This window comes from Vombatus ursinus, unplaced genomic scaffold (assembly GCF_900497805.2).
Source record: "Vombatus ursinus unplaced genomic scaffold, bare-nosed wombat genome assembly UNPS02014248.1, whole genome shotgun sequence".
Classification (NCBI taxonomy): domain Eukaryota; kingdom Metazoa; phylum Chordata; class Mammalia; order Diprotodontia; family Vombatidae; genus Vombatus; species Vombatus ursinus.
The window spans coordinates 121,493-135,473 of NW_020954026.1; the positions used below are offsets into that span (position 1 = coordinate 121,493).

Genomic DNA, 13,981 nt, shown 5'->3' on the forward strand with positions numbered 1-13,981 from the left:
AGTCTTTCTTCTTTCCATACTTACTCTGTTTGCAGCAGGCCAGCCCTCTCTGCCCCTCTTTGCCCAACCCACTGGCTCCAAAAATGGAGTTGCCCAGGAGCCCTGATATGGCAGGGTCCAAGAAAGTCCCTGCCTTCCTGACCATGCTGTGGACCCTAGTGAGTGATCCAGAAACAGACTGACTAATGATCTGGAGCCTCAGTGGGAATAGTTTCCATGATTTTTACCAAGGCCAGTTTGCCAAGGAGGTGCTTCCAAAGTACTTCAAGCACAACAACATGGCCAGCTTCATTTGGCAACTCAATTTGTATGGTTTTCAGAAGGTTGTCCTCATTGAGCAAGGTGGTGTGGTGAAACTGAAGAAAGATGACATGGAGATTTAGTACTTATACTACATGTGGGCCAGGAGCAGCTCCTTGAGAACATCAAGAGGAAAGGGATCAGTGTCCCCAGCATAAAGCATGAGAATCTAAAGGTCTGACAGGACAGTGGCACCAAGCTGCTAACAGATGAAGAAGGGCAATCAGGAGAGTATGGACTCAAAGCTCATGGCCATGAAACATGAGAAGGAAGCCCTGTGGAGACTGGGTGCCAGGCTTGGGTAGAAGCACGCCCAGCAGCCCAAAGCAGTCAGCAAGCTGACCCAGTTCCTGATCTCTCTCATCCAGGCAAACCAGATCCTGGTGGTGAAGAGGAAAGTCCCCCTGATGTTGAATGATAGTAGCTCCACACATTCCATGCCCAAGTCAATATGCATGTGCATATGCATAGCTCCTCTCCCTACAAGGCTTCTTCTCCAACCTATAGGGACTCCAACATATAATCCTCAGACTCTGTAACCACTAGTGGACCCATCATTTCAGATGCCACAGAGCTGGCCCAATCCAGCCCCTCAGGCTTCCCCATGTGGCAGGGTGGAAGAGAGGATCAGCCCAGTGGTATGAATCGAGGATCCCCAGACCAACATGAAGCCCTCAGTTTGAGGAGAGTGGTCAAGGCCATCACCAGCCCTAGGTGGTAGCAACTCCCCTGTCCCTTGCACCTGCACTGACTCCATTCTTCAGAAGAGTGAACCCAGCACTACCACCTCTGTTTTTGGTACACTGTGTGGGGCCATCTCCTCTCCAACTCCGCATCCCTTCCAGTCTCCTAAGAGGTGTCTCAGCATAACCTGCCTCAACAAAAATAAGCTTAGTGAGCACCTGGATACCATGGACTCCAAACTGGACAACCTACACACCAAGCTAACCAACCTCAGCTTCAGTGTAGATATCAGCACCCTACTAGTCCTCTTTAGCTTCTCATGGTTTTTTTTATAGGCATGAGTCTGCTGGACCTGGATGTTAGCCTGGCCAGTATCCAGGACCTCCTCTCCTGCCAGTACCAATCAAAGACTCTGGAGACTGCGACAGGTGATGCAGACTCAGGGAATCAGCTGGTGCGCTACACAGCCCATCCTTTGTTCCTAGTAGACTCCAACAATTTGGATATAACAGGAAATGACCTGCCCATCTTCTTCAGAATTGGGTTGGGGTCTTACTTCTCCAGGGGGATGACTACACTGATGAACTCACCATCTCCCTGCTGTATAGCTCTGAGCCTACCAGGGTCAAGGACACTACTGTCTCCTAAGGCCCCTTTTCCTCTGGGAGGGATGTGATCCAGGCATCAGGGTCCCTATCCCTTCCTTGTCAGTCTTCTGAGGCTGGGAGAGGGGTACTATCCCTTGTGTTTGTGCTCAGAAAAATTGCCATAAATGTAATTTGGGGCAACACAAGCCTGGTGGCGGGAAGCTGGCAACAGATAGAACCCAGGCCATAATTATGGGGCCACCCACCTAAGGAAGGGAAGAGAGTGTGCCCACTGGACTGTTCTGGATGGAGACTGGTCTAATAGAAGCAGCTTGAAGTGAGCAGAAATCAACAGGAGAAAGGACCTCAAACCCAGGAACATGCATGCCATGGGGCGGGAACCTGCCCACCACCAATAACATTTTCCTGTGGCTCCACTGGGCAGCAACTTATACTTGCCCTACTCCATATCCCTGGCTCCACATGTTCTTCTGTTGGTTGGTTTGGGGTTTTCTCAGTTACAATTTGTACTGATTCTACTGGTTGTTGATAGATTGATAGATTGGATTTTTGGATATTTACAAAAGAGAAGTTTCCCATTTTTCCCTATATAAAGAACACATACATACATACACATACACACATACATGAAGAAAGACAGATCTATAAACAGAGAGACTATTGAAGAAAAGAAAAAAAGTTTGGATTACACTTCTTTGCACATAAAAATATATCCTGAATGGGGGGCTGGATCCCAGAGTGGGGAAGGTAAAGAATGGATTTTCTCTCTAAGAAAAAAGATGATCCAATTGAAGTCATTGTCCCCTTACAACTTTCTTATAAGCATTCTTGACATCTTTGTTCCCCAGACTATGGACTGAAGAGTTCAACATGAAGATGTCCATGGTGTAGAACACTGACACCATTTTGTCAGTGTCCACTGAATGGTTTTAGCTGGGTTTGAAGTACATGAAGATGATGTCCTGTAAAATATGGACACTGCTGTGAGATGGGAAGCACAGGTAGAGAATGCCTTCTGGCTGCCTTCAGTAGAATGGATCTTCAGGATGGTGATGAAGATTAACAAGTAAGAAGCAAAGATGACAAGAAATGGGAAAAAGGCAGTGAAGGACCCTAAGATAAAAAATACTAACTCAATGATATGAGTGTCAGAGCAATATAGAACTAAGAGAGGGGAAACATCACAGAAAAAGTGATGGACTATGTTGGAACTACAGTAGGAAAGGCTGAAAGTGTTTCCTAATACCATGGAGGAGGACAGAAAGCCACTAATGTAAGCACCACTGGCCAGTTGTACACATACTGTTGAAGTCATGGTAGTGGTGTAATATAAGGGCTTACATACAGCTGCATGGTGATCATTAACCATGGAGGCCAAAAGGAAACTTTTAATAACAGCAAAGGCCCAAAAAAGAACTGTGCTGCACATCCATTATAGGAAATAAATTTGGCCCCTGTGAGGAGTCAAGCAATCACCTTGGGAGTAATAGCTGAGGAGTAGCCAAAATCCACCAGAGAGAGGTTACTGAGGAAAAAGTTCATGGGGGGTGTGGAGGAAGGATTTGCTGGAGATCAGCACTACTATTCCCAGGTTCCCTACCAAGGTGATGAGGTAGATGAGGGTGAATATTATGAAGAGAGGAACCTGAAGCTCTGGGGCATCTGTTAATCCTGTAAGGATGAACTCATTCACTTCAGATCTGTTCTCCATGGATGTCATTTGTGAGTGATGCTGTTCACCTGCAACAAAAGAGTAACTATCAGAAAAATCTGCTCTGCATGATGAATGACTCCCAGACATAAAACATGGTCAGAGACCTATCTTCTGTGAGGGCTAGAAATAAGCAATTAAAGGGAAAAGAACATCTAGGTAGTTATCATAGCTGCCCTAGATCCCCAAAATTCACTCATCCATTTTCTCATAGAGTCACTCATGTATAACTTTTCATTTTGTTTAATCTACTATAAATATAACAATATCCACAGTAACTTTTCCCACTTCAGGAAAGGAAAGTGCCTTATTCTCTTGCAAAAATCAGCATAAGAGGGTGGATTACTGTTGGTCAGGGTTGGAGAATTAGATCCCTGCTTATAAATGTGCTCTACTCTTATGACAATGAGAGAAAAGGAGAACAAAGGTGAAAAGGGAGGAATAAAATAAGAGGAAAGTTAAAAATACTGTGAGAAGGGAGGAGAGGATCAAAGGAAGTAGACCATGAGTTTGGTGAGGTCTTGTTTAGTCCTGGAATCATTATAGCTTTAAGGGTTATGCAATAAACTGAAGTCAGCAGTTCCTGAGTAGGAACAGTTGCCAATGGACACAGTTACTTAGTTGTGGGAATCATTTGTGCAAAAGATCACTGGTGGATCACTTAACTACAAACGTATGCCTTCTAAATTCATTTCCTTCACACAGCCTGTCCCCTTGTCAATTCTCCACCACTGCCACTGTGGAAACAGAAGGTGGCCACAAACAGGGATCTCTCCCCTTTCATTCACCATGTGGTTTTTGGGTCCCACAGACGTCACCAATGTTGGAGTTAGCTTCCTTTAAGTTTGAGCTAAAATCTCATCTACAGGGAGCCTTTTTGGATCCATTAATCTCCATTTCAGTGCCTTCCCTCTTTTGATTACCTCTCATTTATCCTAGCTATAGCTTGTTAATAAACTTATATTTGCATGTTATTTGCATAGAGATTATAGACTCCTTGACAACAGGGACTTTTTTTTTTACCTTTCTTAGTATTATCAGTGCTTAGCATGGTGCTGGACAGAAAGTAGGCACTTATTAAATGTCTATTGAATCACTGATTGGCCAGGTAGCCTTCAGTGACTGAACTAAGTTAAGTTGGCCTTTAGGAATCAGACAAGTGCATAATGCACTCCCAGGCACCACTTTAAGTCTTTTACCTTGGGAGAACCTGCCACAGTTGTACATCAGTCTGTCTTAGAGTACTTAGTTTCATCTCTACCCCCACAGGTTACTACAAGTTTTCATAGAAGTTATAAGTAGACTGCCACATGCTGTCTATTACAAGTTATATCTTTAAAAAAAATGTAATAAACAGAAGCAGAGAATCTCAAGTCATCATGGTTCCCCAGAGGTCATCTACTTCAACTCACATGTAACCAGGAGTCACCTCTATCTAAGCCTACCATAAGGCATGAAAGAGTGGAAAAAGAGAAGAGGTGGTTAAGGAGGAAGAATGAAAGATAAGAGATATATAGCTGTACTAGCACATTGGGATCCCCAAGGAATTTTGCCTCCTATGCAAGATGAATTAGAATGTCTAATGCATGAGAACAAATCTGGCTTCCAAGGTACCATTTAGGCTAGAGGGATAGGACTCATAACTGGAATGTAGTTCTCAAAAGGTTTTTCCTTTATTTGAATCAAATAGGACAGGTTACAGCACGCTATTACAGTGAGTTTAAACTGGCTCCGGGATCATCCTGGAGAACAGGCGGCGCGGTTAAGTCTTGGCTTCGGAGATCCTGAGGTCTGATGAATGGAGCGAAAGGAGAGGGGCCGGCTGGAGGCGGTGCCATAGAGAACAGCGTGGAGCAGCCTGGCCATCAGGACCACCTCATTCGGGATAGGGATTTTGTGGTGCTGAAGAGAGATGACATGTTGAAAGCCGTGAGGGTGCAGCGGGAGAAAAAAAGTTACTTTTGAGAAACAGTGGTTTTTTTTTTTTTTTTGGATATTGTCATTAGACATAGTTATGGAACTACATTTGAAGTATCCAGTGGTGGGAATCTTCAACCCAACAAGATGATGGAAGAGATCACTTCAGAAAATTGTTCAGCAGTTAATTAAAAATAGTACAACACCCTGAGACCAGGATAAATATATAAAGAAGAAGAAGAAAAAATACGAAGCAATCTTTACTGTTGTGAAGCCATCTATCCGTATTCTTTCAATTATGTACTGTGCAAGAGAACGTGGAAAAATTAACTACATGCCATATGATACACTGGCCCAGATGTTGACCTTGGGAAATATCCATGCTGGCAATAAAATGATTGTATTGGAAACTTGGGCAGGCTTGGTGCTAGGTACTGTAATGGAGCAGATGGGGGGTTTTGGATCAATCATTCAGATGTACCCAGGAGGAGGTCTTGTTTGAGCAGCAACAACTTGTTTTGGATTTCCAAAATCTTTCTTTAATAGTCTTTATGAGTTTCCTCTTGACAAAGTGAACTGTCTTCTAAATGAAACATTTTCTTCCAAAGCTTTGCCTTCGGAGTCCAAAGACAGTATTTCAGTAGAAGAAAACAATGGCACTCTTCTGGATGACCTACTCTCCAAATGAGATGGAAGAAAATATTGTTGAAGTTATAGAAAATAACTATCCTCAACAAAAAACAATGGAAGTTATTTCCCAAGAGCCAGAATACAAGGAGCACAAAGAAAGAGGAAATAAAAAAGACTATATTCAAGAATTCCAAAGAAAACAAGAATGACAGAAAAAAAGACAGATAGAAGCTGCTACTCTATTGAATGAAAGAAATGCAGATGGTTTAATTATAGCCAGTCGATATCAGCCAACACCACTGGCCCTTCTTTGCTGGAATTTGTTGCTCCTTCAAGGCCTTTTGCTGTCTACTGTCATTATAAAGAGCCACTGGTAGAGTGCTATACAAAATTAAGAGAAAGAGGAGGAGTTATTAATCTCAGGCTGTCAGAAACCTGGCTCAGAAATTACCAGGTTCTGCCAGATCGAAGTCACTCCAAATTGATGGTGAGTGGAGGTGGAGGTTATCTTCTCTCAGGCATCACTGTTGCCAATGATAAACAAAAATCAGAGTCCTGTGTATTAGTTACAAAAGACTGAAGAGACGACAGCTAAAAAACAAAAAGTTCAGGAGTCTGACTCAACCCTTGAAGATCTACTTTGATTTTACTTCCAAGGATTCTTTGAATTAGCAATTCACATTTTTAACATGCCATTATCAATTGCTCCTTGGTATCATAACAGCATGTTTACACAGCCATTCTTGGAAACCTGGATGTGTTAATGTATTTTAAAGAAGCTTTTCCCAGTTAACACTTAGCTATTGGGAAGGAAAAAAAAAAAAACAAAACTCTCCAACCCACTTTATGGACAAAGGTGTCGGATCCATTCTGGCATTGAGGTGCTGTGAAAACCAAAGCCTTTTGGCATGAAATGAAATTAAGTTTGACTTAACTAAGATCACTTCTGTGTCTTAAAATAGTGTGTCAATTAGTGTCTTAAAAATTCAGATGAAATAAGAAGAATCCCAACACATTTTGTATATGGGATTCAACATGGTTTTAACCAATTGAAAATTTGTTAGTCATGTGCACATATGTGTATATTTGAAAGGATTTATGGAAGAAAAGTTTAAGCAGTATGGGAGGTTTTATATAATTTGCATACCAAATATTTACTATATCTCTCCAGTGGTATTATGTACATTTTAAAACTGTAATGGTTTTAATTATTTTTAATATTTGACAACTTAAAGTTGTAAATTTTTGTTTTATTGCTGTCTATCATGGTATATGGAAGGGTCGTAGTGGGGTAACTTAGTTTTTGTTAATTTTCAAAAGACTTTCATTCTCCATTTCCAGTAAAACTATTCTATTTTCAGTTAAGGGGAAGTTTTTGTATTTGATTTTGTTTTGTTTTATTTTGTTTTCATGAGGAATCTCTTTCTCATAAAGGGGCAAGTGGGTCATCAGTACTTGAGGTGTGACAATAAAATAATGAGACTTTTTCACATGATTTATAAAACTAGCCTCATCTAGTTTCTCACCTCAATCCAGTACATTTTAAAGAGTCTTCTGTTTCAAGACTATAATTAATGTAGTCAGTGATAGTCATGATGCCAGTTTGCTGAGCCTTAGCATAATTAAGTAGTTAGATTTTTTAAGTTTTTAATAAATTGGCCTTGATTTCATTATTCATTTGCAACTGAAGAAAGATTTTCAGATTATGCCCAAGACAGATGATTTGTCTTCAAAGTTTTTGAATATGTTTGTTGAGATAGTGTGGTTATTAATATGTATTTAAATATTAATAATTTATTATTAATATTATCTTACTGTGAAATTCTCTTGGAAAAAAAGAGTTAGAGTATATTCATGATCGGTCTTATGTTATTTAAACTACAATCCTACAAGTATTTATTAATTGTCTGCTCTGTGCAAGGTCTTGTGTGATGTAATAAGGGTACAAAGACAAAACAAAATACAGTTCCTGACTTCAAAGAACTTAATTCTATTGGAATGTATTGTTATTGTTAACTTGCAGACATGGTTCATAAATCTAATGGGGGAAATCATAGTAACCTAGTACACAATAGTACACAATCACTGTCTTTTTAAAATTATTTATTTGCTTATTTTGTAATCATTTATTATCTCTCCCTCCCACTGCCATCCCTACTTCCCCAATTGAACAATTAAAAAAACATGAACAATAAAACATTTATAACAAAAAAAACCAATGAATTTAAACTGAGAAAACATATTGATATAAAGAAATCCAGGAGCCACAAAGGTAAAATTTGGTGCAAAACATTTATATTGTTATTAGTATATTACTGATGGAAGTATTCAATTATCTGGGCATTAGCCAGAATGTTCTCTCTTATTCTGCTTCTCTGTCTTTCAATGCCTTTCTCAGTCTCTGTCTCTTTGTCTTTATCTCTGTATCTCTGTATCTGTGCATATTTATCTATTTCTGTCTCTCTCTGACTCTTCTTTTCCTTTTTTTTGCCTGCCTCTCTCTGTGTGTCTCTATCTGCATCTCTCTCTCTCTCTCTCTCTCTCTCTCTCTCTCTCTCTCTCTTTCTCTCTCTCTGTCTTTTTATTCTTCCTCCTGAAAGAACAGCTGTGGATTTCTGGATGAAAATGATATTTTTTTATACATCAAAAGTACAAAATGAAGGAACAAATTGAGAAAATTCTATCCTGAATTTTATTCTCATAAACCATAAGGAATTACTAGATAGGATCAAAATAAATGGAAATATTATAAGTGTAAGGGAAAAGTAATAAAATCACCCTAAAGTTTGAAAAAGATGAAGAAAGGAAAACTAGCAACTATCAGTAATGCATGTTATGATTGGGGATTGTGAATTCCAGGCATTTTAGAGGAAGAATAAAGCAGGATCCTATTGATTCATTCTATAGGGAGTTCAAACTTGAAGGGATAGAAAGATCTCGAGTGAAATTTTGAAGATACAAGAAGAAAAATTGACAACTAGGCAGATTTAGATATGACAAAAATTGCAGAAAAAAGAAAAAAAAGGAGAGGTAACAAAGGCTAAATACAAAAGCAGATCCCATCTTATAGTAATAAAGTCTGAGAAGTGCCAGGACTCAGTTTAGACTGAGGAATGCCCAGAAAGTGAAAGATTATAAAAGGTGGCTATTTAGGGAAGTAAAACAAAATCAAATAAAGAACTGGACTGATTCTCAAGGGTGACAAGAGAAGCACAATGAATGATAAACAAAGACAGAGCTGCTTAATTTGCATTTTGTTTCTATTTTCTCTGACAAGGAGAATGAACTTTGGATTCAGAATAACAGAACAACTAGGAATTGATATCAAATATAATAAAAAGCAAAACCTATGTTTGTGGAGAGAAAGGAAAAAACATTTATATAGCAGCTATTATGTGTCAGATACTGTGCTATACTTCATAAATATTATGTTATTTGATTCTCACAACACCTCTGTGAAATATGTGCTGTTATTACCTCATTTTAAAACTGAGGAAACTGAGATAAACAGGAGTTGAATGACTTGCCTAGAGTCATTCCTTAAGTGTCTGAGGCTGGATTTAAATTTGGGATTTTCTGACTCCAGTCCCAATGCTCTATCTGCCAGAGCTTCATCTTTAAAGTTTTCAAGGTACTTTAAATAGATTGGGTCATTTGATTCCCACAACAACCTTGTGCCATACATGACTGACAAGAAAACCAATTTGACCTTACACTGAATGAAGATACACAGTATCCGGGCATACAGAGGTGGTCCTCTCTAGTCTACATTTGGAGCAATATGTTCAGTTCTGGGTTCTACACTTTAGGAGGATGCTGACAGACTGGAGATTTTCCAGAAAAGTTCAGAAAGGGTAGAGAAAGACTTTGAAATCTTGTCATATTGGGATTTGTGGAAGGAACAGAAGGTGTTTGGTGTACAGAAGATAAAAGATGGGTGTCAGGGCAGGGGTTGAGATTAGAGTTATTTCCAAATACCTACAGGACTGACATACGGAGGAAGAATTTAGTTTGTTTTATTTGTACCAAAAGGTTAGAAATTAAGAAGAAACAAATTTATATTTGATGTAAGAAAAATATTCCAAAAATGTTGCTATTCAGAAGAATGGGCTGTCTTAACATGTATCAGATTTCCCCTCATTCAAAGTCTTGAGGGAAGGGCTAATTGACCTGTTCTTCAACACATACATAGATATGGATACATATAATAGAGGGCTGGAGACAGAGATGGAAAAGGTTTATTTCTTGTTTTAAGGGAAATTTTGATTCTTACCTCTTCTTACTGTCACTGTGACCATGGACATGTCCCCTCAACTCAGACTCTCACTTCATACATAAGTCAAAAGAGGATAAAAGTAAGGACACCTATATCATAGGGCTAGTCTGACTATAGGGGAGAAATCTGTAAAATGCTTGGAAAACTTTAAAGCTTTATAAAAGAGTTGTCTACTGTTATTTTAAGTAATAAAACTGTTATCTGTTTTCTTTCACAAATCCATTAAGGCCTTTTACTCCAAGGATATCATGGACCTCAGTTTGTTCATTGATAAAGAAAAAATGTTAGATTTCATGACCTTTGAGGTACTTTCCATCTCTGTATCAATGTTCCTATGACACTTTTAACCTATTTTAATTTAAAGATATCCTTTAGTCTTCATAATACTACAGTGCCAAGCCTTTTTTTCTAATGTGGTTAAAGTAAGACTGATAGTTAAGGACAGAATAAATAAATAAAATTTTATCTCGTAGACTATTAGAGGAGTTGAAAAAAATCTATTTGTACAACTAACAACAATGAAGGAATTTCCTTTATCATAATCATAACTATACTAAGTAGGAAAGAAACAACCGATGCAGAGTCAAGGTTTATAGTCATGTTTGTCTCATAAATAACACCTGTGCCATTTTTCTAATTGATTCTATTGAATGAAATACGTATAGATATAATCCATGACAATTCTTTTCACTGATGTACTCAAGACTGGGTCCTCCTGAGTTCCTGTGTCTAGAGAGAATCCTTCTTAGTTGCCAAGGCTGACAAGGTGATTTGTTTTCTACTCCAAAACACCCATTCTCTTGGAAAGATTATCGATTAGGAGTCTGAAGACTTGGTCTCTAATATTGCTTGGATATTCACTAATTTCTTCTGTGATTTCATGGAAGTTGATCAATCCTTCTGCACCTGTCTGCTCATTTGGAAAATGGGGATCATATTTCTTTGGGTATGGAGGTCACACAGTGGTAGTGAGGGAAGTGTTTGCCAAGAATCAAATGCTATAGACATGAGATTTACCATGATCAGTGCAGGATATCATGCTTTTACATGACAATGAATGAGCAGGTGCTCTGAGAAACACAAAGTCATTGAGAAAAGAGGACAGAAGGGCTAGTATACTACAAAATACTAGCATAATAAAGCAATGTACTAGAAAGAGCTTTGATTTTTGAGTCAAGAAGATGTGGATTTAAATCCACCTCAGACCTTTATTAATTTTATATGTCTAGACAAATCACCCAAGTCAAACAGCCTCAGGTTACTTATGTGTAAAAGGGGGAGGGAGATGGTATTTACCTCACACAGTTGTTGGGAGATTCAAATGAGAAAATTGAATCTCTTTCCAAATGTTATATAAATGTGAACTATTGCTATTTAGGACAAGACTCCCTCACCTAAATTTTCTTATCAAATCCCTACCCCAAATTTTTAATGAAATGCCTTGTACACGGTGTACGCTCAATCAACATTGTTTAATTAAGTGTTCATTTGGATTACACATTCACCTGTCTAGTTACTGGAGGATGATGAGTTTGAAAAGCTGCAAGTAGTGGATGTTTGAACACAACTTGCATACATGATCTCATTTGAGCCCCAAGTCAGCCCTATGAAATAAGTACCACAAGTATAGTTATGTACAGTTTATGGATGAGGAAATAGAAGTCAAGTGACTCTCTCATGGAGAAAGTGAGTCACTGTTGGAGATATAGAAGGTTTTTATGCAGGTCTTCCTGCATTCACATCCAGCAGTGCTTCTGTTACACCATTTTGGTGTCTACATAAGAACAGCAGTCATGTGATTGAATATCCTAGAACCTAGCTGGCTTGATATGGAGACAGCTGGCCAAGACTTTGAAAAGGAGAGTTAGCCAAAAACTTTATATTCAAGATTTGACCTTGAAGTCCCAAGATTAGGAACCATATAATCATATGGGAGAAACTCTTCACTAGTCATTGGGGCAAAGAGTTCAAAGGTTCCTAGTAGCAGAGAGATCACTCCTGGCCATTGCTGTGGCATGGGTGGCAGTACAGCTAGGGATTCCATCTCCTACCCTCCATTCAGTTCAGCCTCAGGAAGCACAAAATAAACTAGATGAGTGAGTGAATGACTCAGGGAATTTAACCCACTAGGTGGTTCCTCAGCACTGAGCTTTTATATAGAATATTGCACTGTCAGTAACTGAAGTCACGGAAGAGACAGGGACTTTATGCAGACCTGAGAGCCCTTCCATTCTTGGGAGATGGTGCTCCCTTGGAGATTCTTGTCAGCTCTGCTGCTAACTCATGAACAAAAAAACCCACTAAATTCTGCTCTGAACATGTGTGGGGGGAACTATGCGTACCCACAGGGACCATTTCCTCAAGGGTACTTTTTCATCCTTTGCTTGTTGTTACCAAAGTGAAGTAGAAAGGGACCTGGACAAGGCCATTAATTCTAATTCTATTTCTCATGACCATTTCCAGGATATTAATTTATAAATTATAAATGATACTCTTATTATTCTGAATATTACTGCTATTCTTTTTCAAAATCTACTCAGAGCTCCCAATTTACCAATTTTTCTAAACTCTATCTAATTCTGTCCCTCTCTCTGCTTTGTAGTTCTGAAGACATACATCCTTAAAGTTCTAGTTCAATGGTGACTAGGAGAATGTTGTGGTAATCATTTGTCAAGGTTTAAGTAGAGACTTTGAGAAGCTATTGTTAAGGACAAGTCACAGAAAAAGAGAGTAAAGGGCCCAAAGTAGCAGATTCTGAACTTTTTGAGTACTTAAGATTCAAGAAAGATTCTATGATGGATCATCATCAACTTGGAAGGTGCTCTATCCTAGTCTCCGGCTTGCTAGCAATTGCTCCACAATGCAAAATCAACTTGCCATCTATATATTTTATGTTCAGTTACATGAGTATATTTATTTTCACCCCCAAAAAACAGGTTTCTCATGGACAGCACTACATTCTTTTTGTCTTGGTATACCTAGAACCTACACTGGGCCTTACTCAAAGTCGTGGCCTAATGAATTATTGTGGAATTCAATTGATTTATCGCTTACTTGGGCAAACCAATATTGACATCTTTATCAAATTCCCAGATGGAAAAAATCCAGGAGGGATAACTATCACATTGAGTGATCTATTCAGGATTCAAAAATGCCTAAACAGGCCAGAATTTTCAGTTAAATCAAATAAGATGAAATTTTGAAAAGAAACATGCAGAATTTTAGACTTGTTTTATTTGCAGTCCAATGTGTCCCACCTAGAAATTGCATCTCATGTTCAACTCACACAACCAGGTTCAAAATATGTGTGTTAGTGTGTGTGTTTGTGCATGTGTATGCATCTATGCATTATTCAAATAACTATTAATAACTTTTGCCCAAATATCTTATAAGAAAATGCTTATTATTCCATTATAACTTTGAAATTCAAAATTTTATCCTACCTAGAATTCTAAATAATACTCTACATATAACTTTGTAAAATTTCAATTAATTATTACAAATATCTTAGATGGCACATTTTGGAAGCATTAAAAGAAGTAATCCAGGAAGAACTCAAATGCTTGCTATTATCTCTCAGGTTTCCTGATAAATTCATTTGTTTATTCATTTTGGTGAATTAAAAAAACATTTTAATAAATTAAGTGACAAATTAAAGTATATTATAAGATATAATATATGTATGTATATATTTGTGGATGTCTTGGTAAGGGCTCATTAGGAATACACAGTCTTGCATCCCTCAGATTTCCCATTCAGTTACTACAGGATAATCAGTTTGAATAACTACAAATAGAGAATAACTGGTGTTTATACAGCACTTTGACATTTTCAAAGCACTTTATGTATATTACC

At 38.4% G+C, this 13,981-nt stretch overlaps 3 pseudogenes; 2 read left to right on the forward strand and 1 right to left on the reverse strand.

Annotated features, from left to right (window-relative positions):
- Window positions 1-83: 83 nt before the first annotated feature.
- LOC114042038 lies at window positions 84-1,632 on the forward strand (annotated as a pseudogene).
- Window positions 1,633-2,386: 754 nt separating this feature from the next.
- LOC114042049 lies at window positions 2,387-3,134 on the reverse strand (annotated as a pseudogene).
- A 1,963-nt stretch (window positions 3,135-5,097) lies between these two features.
- LOC114042050 lies at window positions 5,098-6,494 on the forward strand (annotated as a pseudogene).
- The last annotated feature ends 7,487 nt before the right edge of the window (window positions 6,495-13,981 follow it).